The sequence below is a fragment of the Pseudorca crassidens genome, chromosome 2 (assembly GCF_039906515.1).
Source record: "Pseudorca crassidens isolate mPseCra1 chromosome 2, mPseCra1.hap1, whole genome shotgun sequence".
Classification (NCBI taxonomy): domain Eukaryota; kingdom Metazoa; phylum Chordata; class Mammalia; order Artiodactyla; family Delphinidae; genus Pseudorca; species Pseudorca crassidens.
The window spans coordinates 158,235,688-158,249,175 of NC_090297.1; the positions used below are offsets into that span (position 1 = coordinate 158,235,688).

A 13,488-nucleotide genomic window follows, 5' to 3' on the forward strand; every position below is an offset into this window, starting at 1 on the left:
AATATAAGGCCAGACACTATAAAAACTCTTAAAGGAAAGCATAGTGAGAACACTCTATGACATAAATCACAGCAAGATTCTTTTTGACCCACCTCCCAGAGAAATAGAAATAAAAACAAAAATAAACAAATGGGACCTAACGAAACTTAAAAGGTTTTGCACAGCAAAGGAAACCATAAACAAGATGAAAAGCCAACCCTGAGAATGGGAGAAAATATTTGCAAACGAAACAACTGACAAAGGATTAATCTCCAAAATATACAACAGCTCATGGGGCTCAATATCAAAAAAACAAACAACCCAATCCAAAAATGGGCAGAAGACCTAAACAGACATTTCTCTGCAGAAGATATACAGATTGCCAACAAACACATGAAAGAATGCTCAACATCACTAATCATTAGAGAAATGGAAATCAAAACTACAATGAGGCATCACCTCACACCAGTCAGAACGGCCATCATCAAAAAATCTACAAACAATAAATGCTGGGGAGGGTGTGGAGAAAAGGGAACCCTCTTGCACTGTTGGTGGGAATGTGTATTGGTACAGCCACTATGGAGAACAGTATGGAGCTTCCTTAAAAAACTAAAAATAGAACTACCATATGACCCAGCAATCCCACTACTGGGCATATACCCTGAGAAAACCATAATTCAAAAAGAGTCATGTACCACAATGTTCATTGCAGCACTATTCACAATAGCCAGGATATGGAAGCAACCTAAGTGTCCATCGACAGATGAATGGATAAAGATGATGTGGCACACATATACAATGGAATATTACTGGGCCAGAAAAAGAAACGAAACTGAGTTATTTGTAGTGAGGTGGATGCACCTAGTGTCTGTCATACAGAGTGAAGTAAGTAAGAAAGAGAAAAACAAATACCATATGCTAACACATATATATGGAATCTAAAAAATAAAAAGGTCCTGATGAACCTAGGGGCAGGACAGGAATAAAGACGCAACCATGGAGAATGGACTTGAGGACATGGAGAGGGGGAAGGGTAAGCTGGGGCAAAGTGAGAGAGTGGCATTGATATATATATATATATATATATATATCCAATTGTAAAATAGCTAGTGGGAAGCAGCTGCATAGCACAGGGAGATCAGCTCAGTGCTTTCTGAGTACCTTGAATGGTGGTACAGGGAGTGTCAGAGGGAGTCGCAAGAGAATGGGGATATGGGGATATATGTATACATATAGCTGATTCACTTTGTTATACAGCAGAGACTAACATAACATTGTAAAGCAATTATACTCCAATAAAGATGTTAAAAATTTTTTTTAATCTATTTACTTCTAAGGTTACTAAAAGTGTTTTCAATGTGTTTTTTAAAATAATGAATAGTTTCTAACTTCATCTTCATGAAAAGATTTTGTATAAAGATTGAGATGATCATGTGGATTATACAATTTCTAAATAAGTTAAATGAGATTAAAACATTTTTAATCTAATCATATTTCTAGAAAAAATTCAACATGAATATGAGAATGTAAATATTTTATGCATTGTTGGAAATAGCTGGTTAACACTTTACTTAGGATAATTTAAGTCTATGTTCATAAATGGGCAATAATTTTTCTGCTGTATGAGCCTTGTCAGGGTTTGATATCAAGGTTGTAACATAAATTTCAGATGCATATAACATGTTTTTCTCCTTTTCTTCAGGAACAAATTGTATAAAATATTTTTAATGATAGAAATTATCTTTTCTTTGTTGTATGAAGATTATCTAAAAAAGGCATGTGGACTTGACTTGTTATTTCTATATTTGGGTGGAAACACTGAAGTTGAAAAGATGACAGATTGTATACTAATTTAAAGATTAGATATAGATGTTTTCACATTTTTCTTGAGTCAGCTGATAATTTATAGTTTTATAAAAATTGTCAAGTAATTCTTTCATTGTAGTTGCATCATATTTTAACTACTGTATTGTAGTTGTGCCCCATTTCACATATTTTTGTGCTGTCTAACTTTTCTTGATTAACTTTGAGATTAGTCTACTTTTATAATCTTCTACATAACTGCAGTTTTGTTTTCTTGATCCTTTCAAATGTTTGTTTTCTATTTCATTCATTTTTACTTTTGTATTTATTATTTGTATCTACTCACTTCCACTGGGTTTATTCTGTTGCTGCTCTTTTCCCTCCTAATTTGATTTGGAAGACTTACTAATTAATTTTTGACCTTTCTTTTCTGTTGTCCGCTCTCAACACAATACAAGTATTTAAGAACCTCTTTTGACCTCCCTGGTGGCACAATGGTTAAGAATCCGCCTCCCAATGCAGGGGAGATGGGTTCAAGCCCTGGTCTGGGAAGATCTCACATGCCGTGGAGGAACTAAGCCCAGGCACCACAACTAGAGAGCCTGCACTCTAGAGTCCACAAGCCACAACTACTGAGCCCGCGTGCCATAACTACTGAAGCCCGCATGCCAAAACTGCTGAAGCCTGTGTGCCTAGAGCCCGTGCTCCGGAACAAGAGAATCCACTGCAGTGAGAAGCCTGTGCACTGCAGTGAAGAGTAGACCCGCTCACTGCAACTAGAGAAAGCCCATGTGCAGCAGCAAATACCTGATGTAGCCAAAAAACAAAAAAAAAAACAAAAAAAAAAAAAAGGAAAAGAGAAGAACCTCTTTGGCTGCATTTCACAAATTTTCATTGTAATTCAGTTCTAAACATTTTCTGATTTCCAACGTGCCTATTTTGTAATCCATGAATTATATTAAAGTTTATTTTAAACGTTTGGGTTTTAGAGAGGTATTTCCTTGCTGATTGCTCCAAGTTTTATTGCAATGTGATCACAGAATATGATCAGAGCTATATTGTAGTTCCTTTGTTCTACTGAGGTTTGATTTGTTGTTTTAAAAGAAATGCACATTCTAAACTACAGACCGATATCCCCATGAACATTGCTGCAAAAATCCTCAATAAAGTATCAGCAAAATGAATTCAGAAGTATATTAAAATGATTTTATATGACCATTTCATAAGGATTTCACTGAATCAATAACATCCACTTTGACCAGTAATTATCATCTCAACAATATTAAGTTTCCAACCCACAAACATGGGATGTCTTTCCAATTATTTATGTCTAATTTATTTAAGCAATGTTTTGTAGTTTGCAGCATATAAATTTTACATCTACCTAATTATATTTATTCCTAAATATTTTATTCTTTTTGATGCTATTTTCTATGGAATTGTTTTCTTAATTTACTTTTCAGATATAGCTAATGTGTAGAAATATAATGTATTTTGTGTGTGATTTTGTATCTGCAACTTTGCTGGATTTTTCATTAGCTTTAAGAGGTTTTTTGGTGTGTGTCTGTATTCCTTAGTGTTTTCTACATATAAGATCATGTCATCTGTTAACAGAGAGAGTTTTACTACTTCCTTTCCCATTTGATTGCATTTTATTTCCTGTTCTTTCTAAACATTCTGACAACTTCTAGTACTATGTTGAAATGAAATGCTGAAAGTAGGAATCTTTGTCTTCTTCCTTATCTTTGGGGAAAAGCTTTCAGACTTTCATCATAAAGTGTGTGACCTGTGGGTTCATACATGGCCTTTATTATGATGAGGAAGTTTCCTTCTATTTCTAGTTTTCTGAGTATGGGTTTTTTGTTTTGTTTTGTTTCTTTTACCATGAAAGAGTGCTGAATTTTGTCAAATGCTTTTTCTGCACCAGCTGAAATCACATGGGTTTTTTCTTTATTCTGTTGAAGTAGGGTATTACATTGATTGATTTTAGTATTATGAATCTTTGCATTCCTGGCATACAACTCACTTCATCATGATGTATAATCCTTTTAATATGCTGCTGATTGGTTTGTTAGTGTTTGGTTGAGAATTTTTGCATGTGTATTAACTGGGAATATTGGTGTACAGTTTTCTTGCAGTGTCTTTGCATGATTTTGGAATCAGGGTAATGCTGTCTTCACAGAATGAGTCAGGAAGTACTCACTCCTCTTCAGTTTCTTGGAATAGTTTGAGAAGGATTGGCATTATTTCTCCTTTAAATGTTTGAAGAATTCTCTAGTGAAGCTATCTGGTCTAGGGCTTTTCTTTATTGATTTTTTGTTTACTTTGTCCTTATTAGTTCTTATTAGTTTTAGGTCTATTCAAAATTTCTATTTCTACTTGAGTAGTTTTGGCAGGTTGTACGTTTTTAGGAATTTTTCCAATACATATAGGTTACCCACTTTATTAGTGTACAGGTGTTCATATTATTCTCATAATTCTTTTTATTTCTATAAAGTCAGTAGTAATGTTTTTCACTTGTGATTTTAATATCTGCTTTTTCTTTTTCTTAGTCAATCTACTTAAAAGTTTGTCAATTTTGTTGATCTTTTCAAACAATGAACTATTTTTGGTTTTATTGACTTTATTGTTTTTCTATTGTCTATTTGTCTATTGCATGTATATCCACTCTAATCTTTATGCCAAAAATTGGCTAACCTAGATGAAGTGATGAAATTCACTTCATGAAGATATAACAATGTTAAATCTGGGTGCACCTAAGAACAGAACTTTAAGTTTAAAGTAAAGAAAAAGTGATAGAACTGAAAGAGAATTAGTCAACACCACAATTATTGTTCAGGATTTTACTTATCCTCTCTTAGTAATTGATAAAAGCAAGCTGGCAAACAATCAGTAAGGATGTAGAATACTTAAAACTATTAACCCACTTGATCTAATTGACATTTATAGAACACTGTATATAACAAGAGAAGAATACACATTATTTCAAATGCACATGAAACACTCATCAACATAAACCATATTTTCTTCATTAAACAAATCTCAATGGATTTAAATTATTTAAAATTATACGAAATATGTTCCTTAACAACCACAAAATTAGACTAGAGATGTAAACAGAAAGATAACTAAAAAATCTCCAAATATTGTAAATCAAACAACACACTTCAGTAAACCATAGGGTCACAGAAGGAATCACAAGGAAAATTAGCATTTTGAAATAAAAATTAAATCATAAAATGACATAACAAAACTTACATGATGCAGCTAGGGCAGTGCTTAGAGGTAGTAAAAATACAGCACTACAAGCTCATATTATAAAAGAAAGGTTTCAAATCTAGTAAGTTTTCAACGTAATTGGCTAAAAGGAAGAGCTTATAAAACAAGGTAAAAGGAATAGAAAAAAATAAAGAAAATAATGCATCAACTTAATGCCAGTGAATTCAACAATTAGACAAAATTTTTTAAATACCTTGAAACACAGATAAACTATAAAACCTCACTGAAAAGAAACAGATAATAAGAGGTACCGTATATCCACTAAATAAATTGAATTTCTTTACTCTAGGCTCAGATGGCTTCACAGGACATTCTGTCAACATTTAAAGAAGAAATAAGGGCAATTCTATGCAAACTTTTCCATAAAATAGAAGAGGGAACACCACTTATTTTTGGTGTTCAGCATTATCCTGATTCTAAAACCAGATAGTACATGAAAAGAAAAATATAGTCCAATATTTCCTATGACTATAAATGCAAAATTCTTAACAAAATACTGAAACAATCTAGCAATATATAAAAAAGATAACATACCATGATTGTTTAGAGGTTTATCCTAGGCATGCAAGTGAAAATCAATCAATGTGAGTCAATGTATTAATAAACTAAGGTAGAAACATCATATAGTTATCTCAATGAATGCAGAAAAAAAGCATTCGATGAAATCCAGCATTTATTCATAATAAAAATGTTCATGAAATAGAAACAGCAGATAATTTTGTCAAGCTGAGAGATGGCATGCATAAAAAAACCTACAGCTAATATCATAATCAGAAGGGGAAATGCAAATTCTATCTCCCCCAAATTAGTAATAATTAAATGTCTGTTCTCACCATCTCTACACAACATTGTTCTGGAGATCCTAGTCAATGCAATAAGGTAAGAAAAAGAAGAAATAAAAGGCATACAGGTTGGAAATGGATGACATGATCATCTATGTAGACTACCTCCTAAAAAAAAGAAAGGTACCAAAAGTATTAAGTACATTCAAACCCAATAAACTAGTGACATACACATAAACCCTCCACTAAAGACCTATTTAGCTCAGTTTCCTTGGTTTCTTTTACTCAGTACCTAATGTCTGACTTTCAACAAAAAATTATAAGACATATTAAAAGATTAAAAATATATTTTCAAGATACAGAGAAAGCCTCAAATATGGCAGAGAGAGATGTTGAAATTATGAGACTAGGAATTTGAAGCAGCTATGATCAATATATTAAAGGCTTTAGTAGAAAAAGTTGACTATATGCAAGAACAGATGGATAATATAAGTAGATAAATGGAATCTCTAAGAAAGCATCAAAGGAAATGCTAGCAATCAAAAACACCATCACAGAAATTAAGAACACTTTTGATAGCCTCACCAATCAGAACACAGCCAAGGACAGAATCAGTGAGCTTGAAGAAATGTTAATAGAAACTTTCAAAATTGAAATGCAAAGAGAAAAAAGAATAAAAAAGAACAGAATATCCAAAAATTGTGAGACAATTATATAAGATGTAATGTACGTGTAATGGGAATATAAGAAGAAGAGAGAGAGAATGGAACAAAAGAAATATTTGAAGCAATAACAGTATTCCAAAATTACTGCTAGGCACCATACTACAGGTCCTGGAAGTTCAGAGAATATCAGTCAAGACAAGTACCCCCAAATCTACACTTAGCCATAGGTATAGCCATTTAAACTGAAGAAAATCAAAGACAAAGATAAAATCTTGAGAGAAGGCAGAAGTGGGTGAGTGCACGTGCACACGCGCACACACACGCAAAAAACTTTATCTATAAAGGTGAAAGTTAAGAATTACATTGAGTTTCTCTTCAGTAACCTTGCAAGCAATGAAAAAATGGAGTGAAATATGTAGTGTTGAAAGACAAAAGCATCAACCTAGAATTCTGTATAGAGCAAAATTATCCTTCAAAAATAAGGAAAAATAAAGACTTTCCCAGACAAAAAACTGAGGCAATTTGTCACCAGGAGACCTACCTTGCAAAAACTGTTAAAAGAAATTCATCAAAAAGAAGGCAAATGATATAGATCAGAAACTTAGATTTACATAAAGAAGTGTATTAAAGAAGGAATACACGAAGATTAAATATTTTTTTCCATATTCTTAATTAAAATAATTAGACAAAAGTTTGTTCATTTTGAGTTTATTTTTGTGTATGGTATTAGGGAGTGCTCTAATTTCATTCTTTTACATATAGCTGGCGAAGCAACCAACAAGGGATTAATCTCCAAAATATATAAACAGCTCAATATCAAAAAAACAAACAACCCAATCAAAAAATGGATGGAAGACCTAAATAGACATTTCTCCAAAGAAGACATATGGATGGCCAACAAACACATGAAAATATGCTCAACATTAATTATTAGAGAAATGCAAATCAAAATTAAAATGAGGTATCACCTCACATCAGTCAGAATGGCCATTATCAAAAAATCTACAAACAATAAATGCTGGAGAGGGTGTGGAGATAAGGAAACCCTCATGCATTGTTGGTGGGAATGTAAATTGATACAGCCATTATGAAGAACAGTATGGAGGTTCTTAAAAAACTAAAAATAGAATTACCATATGACCTAGTGATCCCACTATTGGGCATATATCCTGAGAAAACCACAATTCAAAAAGACACATGCATCCCAAGGTTCTCTGCAGTACTATTTATAACAGCCAGGACGTGGAAGCAACCTAAATGTCCATTAACAGAGGAATGGATAAAGAAGATGTGGTACATATATACAATGGAATATTACTCGGCCATAAAAAGGAACGAAATTGGGTCATTTGTAGAGACATGAATGGACCTAGAGACTGTCGTACAGAGTGAAGTAAGTCAGAAAGAGAAAAACAAATATTGTATATTAATGCATATATGTGGAATCTGAAAAAATTGGTATAGATGATCTTATTTACAAAGCAGAAATAGAGACACAGACGTACAGAAAAAACATAGATACCAAGGGGGAAAGGGAGGGTTGGACAAATTGGGAGATTGGGATTGACATATATACACTATTGATACTATGTATAAAATAGATAACTAATGAGAACCTACTGAATAGCACAGGGAACTCTACTCAATGCTCTGTGGTGACCTAAATGAGAAGGAAATCCAAAAAAGAGGGGATATATGTATACATATAGCTGATTCACTTTGCTGTAAAGTATAAACTAACACAATATTGTAAAGCAACCATACTCCAATAGAAAAAAAAAAAAGTTTGTTATGGGACTTCCCTGGTGGTCCATTGGTTAAGACTCCATGCTCCCAATGCAGGGAGCACGCGTTCAATCCCTGGTCAGGGAACTAAGAGCCTGCAGCTGCATAACGCAGCCAAAAAAAAAAGTTTGTTCAAAATAGTAATGCAACAATATATACAATAATTCCAGGTTATGGACAAATGACATTAATGACAGCAATATTATAAGTAACTTATGCTATCCATGAAGTGGTATAGTATTATTTGAAAAAGGCCTAGAATTAGTTATAAATATAGACTGCAAACTCTAAGGTCAAGCACTAAAAAAATTTAAAAGAAGTGTAAAGGATATGTTAAGAGAGAAGGAAAAATGCAGTCTTAGAAAACGCTCCCTTAAAACCAGGCAAGTCAGAAAAAAAGTAAAAAGTGGAAAAGAAAAGAAGATACAAAGAACAGGATAATGAATAGAAAATAAATTCAACTATTAATTCAATGAACAGATATTAATTCAACTATGTCAATATCACTTTAAATGTCAATGTCTAAAAACAACTAAAAGACAAAGACCATCAGAGAGAATAAAAAAACAAGACCCAACCATACGTTATCTATAAGAAATCCACTTTAAATATAAAGACACAAAGAGATTAAAAGTGAGGGGATACCTATTTAAATCTTCTGCCCATTTTTTGATGGGGTTGTTTGTTTTTTGATATTGAACTACATGAGCCGTTTGTACATTTTGGAGATTAATCCCTTGCCAGTCATATCATTTGCAAATATTTTCTCCCATTTTGCAGGTTGCCTTTTCGTTTTGTGTATGGTATCCTTTGCTGTGCAAAACCTTTTAAGTTTAATTAGGTCCCATTTGTTTATTATTATTTTTTCCATTACTCTAGGAGATTAATCCAAAAGCATATTGCTCAAACAGTGTGCTGCCTATGTTTTCCTCTAGGATTTTTATAGTATCTGGTCTTACATTTAGGCCTTTAATCCAGTTTGAGTTTATTTTTGTGTATGGTGTTAGAGAATGTTCTAATTTAATTCTTTTACATGTAGCTGTCCAAAGAAGACATACAGATGGCCAAAAGGCACATGAAAAGATGCTCAACATCACTAATCATTAGAGAAATGCAAATCAAAACTACAATGAGGTACCACCTCACACTGCTCAAAATGGCCAGCATCAAAAAGTCTACAAATAATAAATGCTGGAGAGGGTATGGAAAAAAAGGAACCCTTCTTCACTGTTGGCAGGAATGTAAATTGGTACAGCCACTATGGAGAACAGTATGGAGGCTTCTTAAAAAACTAAAAATAGAGCTACCATATGATCCTGCAATCCCACTCCCAGGCATATATCCAGAGAAAGTCATAATTCAAAAAGATACATGAGGTTCATAGCATCACTATTCACAATAGACAAGACATGAAAGCAACCTGAACGTCCATCTACAGATGAATGGATAAAGAAGATGTGGTGTATACATATACAATGGAATATTGTTCAGCCATAAAAAAGAATGAAATAATGCCATTTGCAGCAATATAGATGGACCTAGAGATTATCATACTAAGTGAAGTAACGCAAGCCAGACAGTGAAAGATAAATATCATATGATATCGCTTATATGTGGAACCTAAAAAAAAAAAAGTTACAAATGAACTTATCTCCAAAACTGGTATTTCCAAAACAGAAAGACACTCACAGACATAGAAAACAAACTTATGGTTACCAAAGGGAAAAGGGGGTGGGGGGAGAGATAAATTATGAGGTTGGCATTAACACTACTGTATATAAAATAGATAACCAACAAGAATCTACTGTATAGCACAGGGAACTATACTCAATACTTTGTAATAACCTATAAGGGAAGAGTATCTGAAGACAAAAAATATATACATATGTATAAATAAATTGCTGGGCTGTACACCTGAAGCTAACAGGATATTGTAAATCAACTGTACTTTGATTAAAAAAAACCTAATGTGATCTAAGATTGCATTAATTGCAGGTTAAAAAATAAGTAAGGGAAACCATGGTAACACTTATCAAAAGAAAGCTGGAGTAGCTATATTAATTTCAGACACAGCCGACTTCAGAGTAATGAAAATTATCACAGATTAAAAGAGACATTACAGGGCTTCCCTGGTGGCGCAGTGGTTAGGGGTCCGCCCGCCGATGCAGGGGACATGGGTTCGTGCCCCGGTCCGCGAAGATCCCACGTGCCGCGGAGCGGCTGGGCCCGTGGGCCATGGCCGTTGGGCCTGCGCGTCCGGAGCCTGTGCTCCACAACGGGAGAGGCCACAGCAGTGAGAGGCCCGCGTACCACAAAAAAAAAAAAAAAAAAAAAAAAGACATTACATAATGATAAAGGAGTTAATTCTCCAAAAAGACGTAACAATGCTTAATGTGTACGCATGTAACAAGAGAGTTTCAAAATACAATGGACAAAAACTGATAGAACCTCAAGGAGAAATAGATTAATTCATTATTACAGTTGGAGAATTTAACATCCCTTTATCAGTAATTGACAGATCCAGCAGGCAGAAAATTAGTAAGGACTGAAAAGCACCATCAGCCAACTGGATCTAATTGATATTTATAGACTACCTTCTCCAACAACAGTAGCAATACACATTCTTCTTAAGCTCACAGAACATTCACCAAGACAAACCATATTCTAGGCCATAAAACACACCTTAAAAAATTTAAAAGAACAGAAATCATACAAAGGTATGCTCTCAAACCACAATAGAATTAAATTGGCAATCAATAAGTTAAAGATATCTGGAAAAATTCCAAATACTTAGAGATTAAATAATATAGTTCTAAATAGCATATAGGTCAAATAAGATGTCTTAAGAAAAATTTAAATATATTTTAAACCAAATAAAAATGAAAATATGGGTTTCCCTGGTGGCGCAGTGGTTGAGAGTCCGCCTCCCAATGCAGGGGACACGGGTTCGTGCCCCAGTCCAGGAAGATCCCACATGCCGCGGAGCAGCTAGGCCCGTGAGCCATGGCCGCTGAGCCTGCGTGTCTGGAGCCTGTGCCCCGCAACAGGAGAGGCCACAACATACAGCAAAAGAAAAAAAAAAAGAAAATACAACTTATCAAAATTTGTGGGATGCAGTAAAAACAGTATATATAGGAAAACATATAGCATTGAATCATACATTTGAAAAGAAAGATCTAAAAGCAATAATCTACACTTCCAGTTTAGGAAACCAGAAATAGAAGAGCAAATAAAATCTGAAATAAGGAGAAGAAAATAAATAAAGATGAGAGCATAAATCCATAAATTTGAAAATTGAAAACTGATAGAGAAAATCACCAAAATCACAAGCTGGCTCTTTCAAAAGATCAAAAAGTTGATGAACATCTGCCACATTAAGAAAGAAACTGCATTTCTATCAGGGCTTCTGGCATTTCTAATAGTGTTTTGTGCACATAAATGCTATTTGGTGCAAAAATTTTACTTTTTATGTTGGAGATCATGCTATTGTTCATTATGCCAAAATTGACTTCTCCCGTTTAATATTTATGTGTTGAAATCTACTTAGCTCAAAATTATAATTGTCTCTGTTTACTTTTTGTGACATTTGACTGTTAAACTTCTATTCATCCTCTTATTTTTTCCACTTTTCTGTGTAATATTGTTTTAGGTGAGATTCTTGTACAGAACATCTAGTTATATTTTGTTTTTAACCTACTTGAGGGCTTTTACAGCTTAAACCATTTGCATTTCATATCACAACTAACGTTGGTTTTGACAGCTGTCTGTGTTCTTTTATATCCTCAGTGCAATGCCTCACAATCAACAGAAGAGAGTAATTTTAAAGTTAAACTGTCAGAACATTTGGTAGATATTTGTGGCTCATCTTTCTTTGACCTGAAGTTTTAGACTGAACCACCATTTGAGTAGGATAAGAAGAATATCAACATGAAGCTACCTAGAAGCATCTTTTTAGCTTCTCTCTCTTCTCTGTTAGTGTTCATGTTATACTTGTCTAACCTTGCTTTACTTATGAAAACAATAACAATCACTAACATTGGCATGACTGCCATCAACCACCAAACTTCTCATGCTGAGTTTTTCAACCAGAAAATAGAGAGCCGTGATTCAGTCAGAAAAGTGCCACTGCAACTTTTTAAATAATACTTCACAAAGGACCTTGACACACCTTACAAAAATGTGTCCTCAAACCAACTCCCATTCCTGACCACAGATATTTTTTAATACTCAGTCATAGCTCTCAGTGTTCTCATACCTTCCCTCCCCCTGTGTCTCTCTCCCTAAATCTCCTCCCCTTTCCCATTTATTTTCTCATTCCTCTCCTTTTTGTAGAGGAAATCCATTCCCACAACTTTAATTGAATTTCCTTATTGATTCTTGCTCTCATTTCCAAATGTTAGTGCTGTATTTCTAGCTCTGGGATAATTCCATTTAAAATTAAATTATTACCAAAACCAGCAATAATCCTCCCCCATTTCCCCAGGATTGTCAGACTAGATTACTAATTCTTACTCCTTTAAAATATCTATAGAATTTACGGAATTTCCTTTTCCTTCCTCATTGTCTTTATTCTGTTTCATTGGACTCTACCGCTTAACACTTGTATCATTGCAGCAGTCTCTAAATGAGATTCTCTTTTCCAAACTCTTCTGCCTAAAAGTCTATACCAACAAACTTGAAAAGGTCCAATCATCTTATGTCATTCCCCTACTTCAGGATTTATAATTCTGGTAAGTAGGTGGATCAATCAAACATGAGCTAAATTTTCAAGAAACAATACCAAATTAACAGGCTCACTTCTCCATTTTTTGCATCTACCATAAACTGCTGGTTCTTTCCAGCTTCAGAATTATTTCATGCACTTCAATCATAACGACTTTATTTCTTCTTACATTGGTCTCCGCTCTGAAATGTCACATTCCCATCAATTCCAAGCCTATATTTCCTTCAAATGCATTCTTTTTTCCATAAATATTTCCAAATTAGGGGGATCATGTCTTAGACATGGAGCTAAATGAGCTTTAGAGTAAAGGCTAAAGAAAAACAATGAAGAAGAAAAAAACAAAAGAAAACAAAAAACGATACCAGATGGAAGCATGGATCTACATAAAGGAATGGTGAGTGCTACTAGTTGTAAATATAAAGCATTCTTCAGCACATTAAAACATAATTGTCTAAAGCTAAAGAGAATTTAT

At 33.8% G+C, this 13,488-nt stretch overlaps 1 protein-coding gene across 5 annotated transcripts in view; it reads right to left on the minus strand.

The window, feature by feature from the left end:
- Window positions 1-13,488, minus strand: part of AKT3 (AKT serine/threonine kinase 3) — a 397,729-nt gene that overhangs the window by 58,966 nt on the left and 325,275 nt on the right. The window lies entirely within an intron of this gene.